This window comes from Myotis yumanensis, unplaced genomic scaffold, assembly GCF_028538775.1.
Source record: "Myotis yumanensis isolate MYYU_CA2020_CCGP unplaced genomic scaffold, mMyoYum1.0.hap1 SCAF_5, whole genome shotgun sequence".
Classification (NCBI taxonomy): Eukaryota; Metazoa; Chordata; class Mammalia; order Chiroptera; family Vespertilionidae; genus Myotis; species Myotis yumanensis.
This window is the reverse complement of record NW_027223756.1, coordinates 84,701,443-84,712,717: the sequence shown is the minus strand read 5'-3', so window position 1 is coordinate 84,712,717 and position 11,275 is coordinate 84,701,443.

Here is an 11,275-nt window from a genome sequence, read left to right as displayed (position 1 = left end):
GCTATACCCCATCTAACCCCCTAATACCCTCCAGAGCAACTTCAGTCCCTACTACATCTTGGGCTCCTTAGGAAGATTCAGGGTTAAAATTTCAGGGAAAATATATCCTTCCCCAGGAACAGGCCTGTGATATCTTATGGGCTATTCACAACTCCCTACATATAGGATACATTCACAACCTAAAACCCCTCATCCCATGTCCTAGCCTAGCCTTCCTACTGCAAGGTATCACCAAAACCTGTTCTACTTGTTACTCAGTATCTCCCCAAGGACAGGTTAGATTAGACCTCCTTCTTTCCCCATTCATTAGTCAAGGGGCCAAATCCTGGACCAGACTGGCAGATTGACTTCACTCACAGGCCCCCTATTAAAAAACACACAAATATCTCTTAACCTTAGTAGATACCTTCTCAGGCTGGGTAGAAGCATTTCCCACTAGGTCTGAAAAGTCCCCCGAGGTCACTCAAACTCTCATTCAGCATATCATTCCGAGATTCGGCCTACCCACCTCATTACAATCAGATAATGGGCCTGCTTTCATATCTCAAATCACTCAACAGGTCTCCTCCACTCTAAACATCTCATGGAACTTACATGCCCCGGCCCCCAACACCAACTCCAATCTTCAGACAAGGTACAACAGGCAAATCCCTTAAGTCTCAACCAACTAAATTAACTCTCTAAACTAAAGAACCTTAAACTACTCTCCTACCTCTAGCCTTTATGCACATCAGGGCAACCTCTCCATGCATCCTCCTTTCTTAGTCCCTTTGAACTCATGTATGGAAGATCCTTGTCATTAGGAAACTTCCCTTCCACAGGGATCCCTCTAGGAGACTGTGTCCCCATTTTAAACTTCATCTGAGAATTACTGAGAGAACGTGCTGATCAGGTCCTCCCTCTACCTTTCACAGGAGACATTCGCCCTGCTCCTCCACAGCCAGGGCACCAGGTCCTCCAAAAGGAAATCCATCTATCCATCAATAATTTATAGCCCTGATGGCAAGGCCCTTATCAGGTACTCTTAACTGCCCCAGTTGCAGCTAAACTACCAGGGTGTACCCCATGGTTCCTCCTTCCCTGGAACACCTCTTTCCCCTAAGTATTACGGACACCAGATTGGGCCCACCAGACTCTGTCTTATCCACATCCCAGCGGAAGAGGACAAATGAGTGAATACCCCTGCACTTGCCCCCGTGTACTGACCTACCAACCCTGACTTTTCGGGAAGCCCACCTCCTCTCACAATACAAATCCTACAGGTCCTAGCTACTGCCCCTCTCCCTTTGCATCAGGATTCTCACCTTTCTATGGGACACCCCTCTACAAGGGGACTTGGATTACTATGGGATGAGATTTCCTTCTTTCTAGGTCCTGAACATACCCTTTCCCCTCCTTGGGACAATCCTGGCCCTGGAAGTGGGGATTAGCTCTCCTTCTCATCCTATTCCAACCTTCCTCTCCTCCCATAAGGAACTTTCTCACCTTTACTCATCTCAAACGATTCCCTCCTAAACCAGACCAATCCAAATTGGCCAGGGTTTTCTGGCTCTGCCTTTCCCTCTCCTCTTCAGCATATACCACCATCCCTATCCCAATCCAGAGATGAAATCACGAAAAAATCACTCTAGCTTATAAGAAGGAAAAGGGAACTATATTTCTCAAAAAGGGAGACATCCTTCTAGGTCAGTGGTCAGCAAACTCACTAGTCAACAGAGCCAAATATTAACAGTTCAACTATTGAAATTTTTTTTGAGAGCCAAATTTTTTAAACTTAAACTATATAGGTAGGTACATTGTTATTAACTTAATTAGGGTACTCCTAAGCTGCCCGTTGCTTAAAATGTCCTCAATCTGATTGAGGTATGTGTTATGCCCAGATTTCAGGATCCCCAAGAGACCACACCAGGGAGCCAGCCAAGTCTGATGCAAAAGCATAAGAGTCTTTATTCAAGCTAGCTTGGGCTCCCCATCTACCACACTCACCGACGCAGCGGCAAGAGGCAGAGAGCGAGCTTTGTGAGTAAGAGGAGGAGAGAGGACTGTGGGCCCTGCCAATTGGCCAGGCGCAAGTGGGTGTCTTGTTCCTAGGCATGGCTAGCAGAGGCTTGGGCTTCCGGGAAGAAGCTCCTTGCTGTAATAAAAAGACATACTAAGCCCTAGCCAGTCTTGCTGAGTGGGTAGAGGGTCAGCCTGGGGACTGAAGGGTCCCAGGTTAGATTCTGGTGAAGGGCACATGCCCGGGTTGCGGGGAAGATCCCCATTAGGGGGCATTGCAGGAGGCAGCCGATCAATGATTCTCTCATCATTGATGTTCCTATCTCTCCCTTTTCTGAAATGAATAAAAACATATAAATAAAAAACTATTCCAATGTTAGAAACCAAAATCTTGGATAATATTTGGAAATTGCCAGAACCGGTTTGGCTCAGTGGATAGAGCATCGGCCTGCGGACTCAAGGGTCGCGGGTTCGATTCTGGTCAAGGGCATGTACCTTGGTTGCGGGCACATCCCCAGTGGGGGGCGTGCAGGAGGCAGCTGATCAATGTTTCTCTCTCATCGATGTTTCTGGCACTCTATCCCTCTCCCTTCCTCTCTGTAAAAAATCAATAAAATATATTTAAAAAAATATTTGGAAATTACTTGAGAGCATTGGTAGAGAGGTAAGAGACAGATGGCTTCTTCAGAAGGGAGGAGACAAAGAAATACTTCTCTTGGTTCAGTAAATACTTTACTTCTCTTAGTCCAGGAAATATTTTTAATGTGGTAGTAATTGTTTTTTGGAAGATGATGTCACAGGAAAAGTAATCAGGTTTCTGTGTTTTATTATAGAGCAGTGGTTCTCAACCTTGGCTGCACATTAGAATCACCTGGGAATCTTTTTAAAATCCTGATTTCTGGGCCCCATCTTCCGGAAATTCTGTTTCTTTGTTATGGGGTGGGGCCACAACATTAGTAACAAAGAATTTTCGGAAGATGAGGCCTAGAAATCAGGATTTTAAGAAGATTCCCAGGTGATTCTAATGTGCAGCCAAGGTTGAGAACCACTGTTATAGAGTCATTGTATCTAGTTTCTCTACCATAATATAGATGAAGGAAATGATCCTCACCTGAGGTTGTAATAGCTATCATGTAATTTGTTCTTTCCAAGTTCCAGGCACTGTTTTTAAAAAGTTGGGATATACAGCCCAGTCAGTGTGGCTCAGTGGTTGAATGTTGACCTACATACCAGGAGGTCATGGTTAGACTCCTCCTCAGGGCATATGCCCTGTTTGGGGTCTCGATCCCCAGGAGGTAGCCTATCAATCATTCTCTCTTATCATTGATGTTTCTATATCTCTCTCCCTCTCCCTTCCTATTTAAAATCTACAAAAATATATTGAAAAGATAAAGACAGCCCTAGCTGGTTTGGCTCAAGGATTAGAGTGTCGGTCTACAGGCCAAAGGGTCCTGGACTTGATTCCAGTCAAGGGCACGTACCTTGGTTGCAGGCTCTTCCCTGGCTGGGCCATGGTCAGGGCTCGTGAGGAGGCAACCAATTGGTATCTTTCTCTCACAACAATGTCCTCTTTCCCTCTCTCTTCTTTTCTCTAAGAAATCAATGGAAAAATAAGAAAAGGTTACTTTGGTATTTCTTCATTTTGTCTTATTGGCCTCCCATGGCAAGCATTGAATGAATGTGCCATATATATATTCTACCGTAATGGAAAAGTGCCTTTTCAGTGACTAGAAGAGATTTACTCCATTTTCTTGTCAATAAATGTTTTTGTAATATTTCAATTGCAGTTGACATTCAGTATTATCTTAGTCAATAAATATTTGCCATCTATTTGTAAGTTTTCAAAGTGCACTGTAGAGTCCCATGTGAGTTATTTTCATCTATGTCCTTTGCTTGTCACTGCTTTTGGCTGGGTTTGAACTATGATGATTGCATTAAGAGGAGAATACCTGTGATAGGACAGTAAGATCTAGAGTCAGAGATGACCCTTCCTGACTGTTAGGTCAACGTGAGGAATGTTGTGAACTACATTTTGCACAATCTGGTGCCTTTATGGTTCCATGTTAGAAATCACCAAGGCCTCACTTCCATGAAACTTGAATGCAGAGGTGGAATAGGATTAGATTGGTTTTGAATCCTCTTGTGTAAAGGAGATGGCCAGAAGCATAGAGCTTTTGTGTACATTTGCTTTGAGTTGTTTCCTCAATCTTTGCCCAGCCAGCCAAGAATATTCTCAAAACCACCAGCGACTGCTTCACTTCCCTTGATGTCGGGCGTAAGCTTTATAGATGTTCAGAATTCAACAGTAAAGACCCAGCATAGGTTGGCTTTTCCTGCAAGCCCATAGGTGTCCACCAGGCAACAAACATAGACTGTCATGGTTGAGGCTGTTTTCTGAAAGTATGCACTGTTCTCTAGATTGCATTTGCATGAGGTCTAATTTGACGAGTAATCATCTTGTCCTGTTGGTTCTACTACTGACTGTGATTCAGATCCTACTGTGACAGCTGCAGTGGTGCAGTGCCACGGAGCCCCGTGACAGTTTGTTCTTGTACCTCCCTCTGCAGTGAGGGCTCTGAGCCAGTCCTTCCATGTGAGGATCGGCACTTTCCTCATTGCAGGCAGACTCTGATGTGTGCTGTCCCTCAGAGCTGAGCCTAATCTCTCAATGTTGTCAGTTATCTTTGTTTGTATGTGATTAAAATTATGTGCATTTTTCCCTGTAATCAATGCTTCTGTACTTTTTAAAGAAATATGAACTGTTTGCCAAGCACTCTTATGCTAATAGCTACTGCATTTTATTTTTTCTGAGATATGTTTAAATATCCCATTGTAATTATGTATTTTCAGATCAACATGTAATCTTTTCCACTTAATCATACAATCTGAGTCACAATTATCATTTATGTATAAACTCAGACATGTTTTCTCAGAGAAATTTCATTTTTTATATTTGTCACAGACTGCTTTCTTATTTGTTCAAAATATTAAAAACTTCAATCATGTTTTTTTCTGTCCCTTCCAGCGAAATACCAGCAAACTCATATCTGTGGTAAAAAAGACATGGAATGGAATGAATTTGAATAATAACAATGACCCCAAGCCATAAATGGCTGTGGGGTGTGACAGTAACAGCACACTGAAAAGGGTTTCTTTTTTTTTTTTTAATATATTTTTTTATTGATTTTTTACAGAGAGGAAGGGAGAGGGATAGAGAGTTAGAAACATCGGTGAGAGAGAAACATTGACCAGCTGCCTCCTGCACTCCTCCCACTGGGGATGTGCCCGCAACCCAGGTACATGCCCTTGACTGGAATCGAACCTGGGACCTTTCAGTCCACAGGCCGATGCTCTATCCACCGAGCCAAACCGGTTTGGCATAAAAAGGGTTTCTTTTTGTATTTTGCCTTGTGATAGATCATTTATTTGACATTCAGGGAAGCCAGACATTTTCCTGCGTTGAATTCTGTGAGGAAATGAACTTAATTCTACATTGGGTGGTGATACTAACTTTTATTTAGAAGGCAGGAAAAATAAAGTCATGCTAACCCTGAATTGTAGGAAACAGAAATCATATTAGTGAGAAAAGGGAGTTTTTATTATTTTTATTCTTTGGAAGCCTGTTCTCTTTCATCCGTTATACAGACATGAATGCCTTTTTTTTTTTTTTTTTTTTTTTTTGGTCTTGATTCATTGTGGTCATGGAGTAGCTCTGTGTGATGATGGACATGTGTGACCTTTTCTTTTCAACAAGATAGATCTAGGGCTGGCAGGGAGTGCAAGGCCTTTAACCAAGTGTCTCGAACAGCTTTTTCCTTTCTTGTTATCTAAATACTAAAATAGCCCTAGCGGGTTTGGCTCAGTGGATAGAGCATCAACCTGTGAACCAAAGGTTCTGTTCCAGTCAAGGGCATGTACCTTGGTTGCAGGCTCCTCCCTAGCCTGGGGCTCTGGTCAGGGCTCCTGCAGGAGCTAACCAATTGATGTGTTTCTCTCACATCGATGTTTCTCTCTTTTTCTCCTTCTCACTTCCATTCTCTCTAAAAATCAATGGAAAAATATCCTTGGGTGAGGATTAACAAAAAAACAAACAATCAAAAAATAATAAATAAATAAATAAATAAATAAATAAATACAGAAATGTTTCCTAGAGGGTATTGGATGCATTTTCAAAAAGTGATAGAGTATTATTTTCTTTTACTTTTTATTTTTAAATATATTTTTATTGATTTCAGAGAGGAAGGGAGAGGGACAGAGAGTTAGAAACATCAATGATGAGAGAGAATCATTGATCAGCTGCCTCCTGCACGCCTCCTAATGGGGATCAAGCCTGCAATCTGGGCAAGTCCCCTTAACCAGAATCACACCTGGGACCTTTCAATGCACAGGCCTACGCGCTGTACACTGAGCCAAACCAGCTACAGCTTTGTTTTACTTTGTTGTTGTTTTTTTATAATTGAAAAGAGAGAGAGAGAGAGAGAGAGAGAGAGAGAGAGAGAGAGAGAGAGAGGAGAGAGAAGCAGCACCCTGTCCTACTTATTTCTACATTCACTGGTTGATTTTTGTGTGTGACCTGGGATTTGACCTGCTACCTTGGCACTTTGGGATGATGCTCTAACCAACTGAGCTACCCAGCTGGGGTGAAAGACAAATGGTGATCCACTACATCACATTCTGGAAAACATACAGGTTTGGTCTGGGTGGTGTGTCTCAGTGGTTGAGTGTCGACTTATGAATCAGGAGGTCATGGTTGGACTTCTGGTCAGGACACACACCTGGCTTGCAGACTTGATCCTCAGTAGGGGGCGAGCAGGAGGCAGCCAATCAATGATTCTCATCACTGATGTTTCTATTTCTCCCTTTCCCTTCCTCTCTGAAATCAATAAAAAGAATATTTAAATATGAGAATAAAAAAGGTAAAGGTTTAGAGGAAGCTCTAACAAATCCAGTATAAACCACCACCACGATGTGTTCCTTTGAATTGATGGAGTGTTTTCCGTCTTCTTAGTGGTGTAATGGCATTCGTGAAAACTCATAATGGCTCTAGCAACAGTATGTGCAAATATTAAAAACAATATGCTAGTAAAATAACAAAGTGGTCCTAGCTGGTTTGCCTCAGTGGCCAGAACATCGTCCTGAGACTAAGGAGTCCCCAGTTTGATTCCGGTTAAGGGCACATGCCCAAAGTGGGCTCCATGCTCAGTAGGAGGCAGCCAATCAATGATTCTCTCTCATCATTGATATTTATATCTCCCTCTCCCTCTCCCTTCCTCTCTAAAATAAATTTAAAATATTTTTTAAAGTGGTCCTCTGTGTAATGTATTATAATATATTATATAGTACAAAATTATTACATATATTGTTTATCTATGTTTGTGTATGTATATATAATGTAGAATTTAGTATATATAGTGTATGTAGTATATTTGTATAGTATTGGTAATATATAGTACAGTAGTATATCTTAGCATATATTTTGGATACTTAGAATATATTATATAATTTATTTTACAGGGTGTCATATAGCATAATTTTACAGAATAGTATTGCAGCCTTCTCAGCCTACAGGGCAGCGGGGGTCATTTCCATGTCTGTGCACAGGAGTATTAACAACCCTATTACATCCTCCCAGGAAGCACAGGGACACCTCCCTGTCTTGGTACTACAACCTCAGGTTCCCTCACCCTTGTTTTTGAGTGCACCTGAAGTGTCAGTGTGTTTCAGAAACTTGCACCAATTTATCTGGCTGTGATGGAAATGAAGCCCTGCGGTTTCATTTCTCCCATGTTCAGAGACGTGTGACATTCTCTTTTTTTTTTTGAGTAATTATAAGCAGGGTTATTCCAGAGCGGTTTATCTCAAAGGGTGATCTTCAATTAAGAGTTGTTGCTCTTGGTGCCAGACAGCCAGACCATTGGCAATGGCCTGAAAGTTGTAAAAATGTCCAGATGGGGTCAACTATTTGCCAGGGCATCCTGTGGCATGATTGCCTGGAGGTGACTAATCTTGCTGTTCATTGGGTCCCATTTCAGAGCAGGGATGGCCGGGTTAGGGTCAGTCGCAGCAGCTCTCCAGGGATCTCTTCTCCATCACGTGTGCTGGTGGCACAGCACCATGGACATGAAAATTAGAGCAGGATTTATTTTTAAAAGAACGAGGGGGGAAAGCATATTTCAAAACAACTCCTGTGCTTGTCAAAATGGAGAGAGAACAGTATACTTTACATGGTGTCCTTTCGCATGAACACTGAAAAGATTGGAAAGAAACAAACTACATTGCTCTCTATAGGGAAACTAGCCCCCTTTGTTCAAGGACGAGCTAGAAGTGTTTCCTCACGCACACTTCTCCATCTCAGCTTTAGGTTTTGACACTTGCTCTTCAAATAAACAATTTATGATAAAAATTTTTGTATTGCTCATATTTTACTTCTGATTCATGGGTTGACACTCAACCACAGAGCCAGGCCACTCCTGAGTTTTAAGTGTCAGTTTTAAAAATCAAAGGAACTCCCATACCAGGGTGATATTGGGTGGACAGAAGAGGAGTAGACCTCCACCCTGCCCACCAGAATCTTCAAAGTTTTCCTAGAAGCTTTCACTGGGTCATGTACATGGTTCAGGTGGGGTCAGCAACACATTGTTCTCTCAAAGCTGTGTCCTTGAAATGGCTCTTAGTTCTCCATCCGTGGGCAGGACATATATCCCAAGGACAGGGGTGGGAGGAAGGAATCTCATTGCCCAGCTGATTGGTTGACTAGCAGTCACATTATCTCAGTGACCCTCCCACAGAGCAGCTGCTTGAACTTGTGTGACTCTTTCCATTAGAGCCATATGCCAAGGCTACGGGGAAAATCTCTCTATACATACAAGGAACTCCTTGTGCCTTTTCAGTGGAGCTCTTTGACTGAAAAGACCATCTTGTAGGGTGAGTCTTGAGACCTCATGGTTTCCATGATGCAGGTGGATGCAGCAACACTAAGTCTATTCTGGCCCTTGCATTTGCCATGATGGAGATCACAGGAACCACCTCCTCTTATTAAACACAACCCAGTAATTCAAGCACCTTAGAGAGCAGCATGAAGTGGCCTCAGCAAAGCGACCAGCTTTGTTACCTGTGAGAAATGGAGCGTTCTCTGCCCAGATGGGGCCACAGCTGGAACTATACAATTCCCACAGGTGCAAGTACCAGCAGGGTGTGGAAGGGCAGGGATAGGATGTAATTTCTGCAGCAGCAGGTTCCTGAAGTTCAACAGTGTGAGAGAAGAGACCAAACATGTGCATCTTCCCCAGTGAACATGCATTTTTAGTAGGAGGTCATTTATTTGAGGTTAAGGAAACCTGTGTCAGATGGCCTCCAGGTTCTTCTGTGTCCCAGGCTCGATGGGGTTATTGCTGCAGTTTGGGTGGGGCTGCTTGTCTCAGATGATACTAAAGGTGAGCATTTCCTCAGGGACTGGAGAGAGGCAATGGTCAGAGCCAGGAAGCTGAGCATTCTCTATGGAGAGGATGCCTGGCAGGGAGTGCTTCCATCATGGTCAGAATGAATGTTATGTTAGTATCACAGACTCACCAATCGGAGGGGATTATTATTGAGATTGGGGATGAAAAGAGTCCACATGCTAACCTGCCAAGTTCAGGGAAGGCCTGTGTGTGATGGCCTTGCAAATTCAAAGAGCTAAAATAACCACAAGGGATGGTCTAAAATGAGAACGTTTTAACTAGGAGCAGTTTATGGTAGTCATGTCCCAGGCTAGAATCTCCCCTGACAAAACTCAATCTTTCCTTTACCTACGCCTGTCCATTGTCTTTTGCATATAAGATTGCATATCTTGTCATTGTCAGGGCGAATACTTTTATTTCAGAGCCCTCAGTGCACAACCAATGCAGCAGGGCTGAGACCATAACTCCTTGCATTATTATTGTTATCATGTTAATCATTAAGTATTAATTACCCTGTACCCAGCTATGTAAAATATATTGTATGCCTATCATCTTACTTTTCATCCTATCCCAGGGGTTTCCCTGCTTTGCTTCCTCCCAGCTCCCTAATCTATCCCCAGTGAATTTCATGTAACCCACTTGGGTATTCTCTTTTGACTGTAATATATAAAATAAGGTACCAAACCTCCATACTCTGGACATTATCTTGATTCATTGACATCTTGCTTCCTGACATGAACTCATAAAAATTCTGTATAGGTTTGAATGATTCTTACATAGATGGGATCCAGTTTTCTGATAAATCTCATTATTGCTGGATTAAACTGTAACTGTGGTGGCAGCAGGAATGGCACCAGGTGTCTGACAGGTGGGGTCACACCCAACCTGGGTTCAGCAACCTTGGTACTTGGTTCTGGCTGGGTAAGAATACAGGGCAAGACCCAAACTGTAAGAGAACATTATTGGCTAAATTACAGAGGTAGGAGAAGTAAGTCTTAGAGGAAATGGGCTTAGGAAAGGAGTTAAGGAGGTAAAAGAATTGCCCTTGGAGCTTGGGAGCACAAGCTAATGGTAACCTGCCTGGGGGAGGAGGAGATGGACGGGAAGGGGAAGGTACAGGTGTGCTCCAGGGAGGGAGAGCGCACTGGGTCCTCCTTCCTGAAGGTTTTAAGGGTGGAGATTTGAGGGGAGGTCCCAGGGGAAGAGCTGAATGGCATATTCTGTAGCTTTCCAGGTGTGTCCATTCAGGGATGTGGCCTCCACTGATGGATTGGCCGGCACCAGGACAGGGGTCATTATTCAATGCAGCTGGTCCTGATGTCAACCCTGGCATTTTGCTGCTTATCTGGGCCTGGAGCTGAAATACAAAGAGGCATAGATGTTATCTCTAGGGAGGAAGATCAGGGGGTCCAAACCCAGGACCAGTGATCTGCTAGAGGAGGAAAAGTCACCCTGGGGACCAGGCCCCACCCTACAATTGGTTGCCCATTGCTGGACACCTGGGCTTCCACCCTGGTGACCTCTGTGCCTGGCCCATCTCCCTGCTCTGGGTAGGTCTGTGGAACTGCCCACAAGACAACCACAAGGAAGGGCTGGCTCATGGCCTCAGAGGAGCGTGACTGAATCACCAGTGGGAACACATGTTTTCATGTGAAAAACATTTTCAAAAGTTAACCATTCTAAATGCACAGAAGTCACTTTCACGCTGGAAATGATGGCTTGTTTCTGGATTCACTGCTCTTTTTGGGAATCTGACTGTGGTTCTGGAAGGATATCACCCTAAGGCATCCCTGGTCCCTGAGCCTGTGCACCTTTTTGTAAATCCACACGTCAAACTC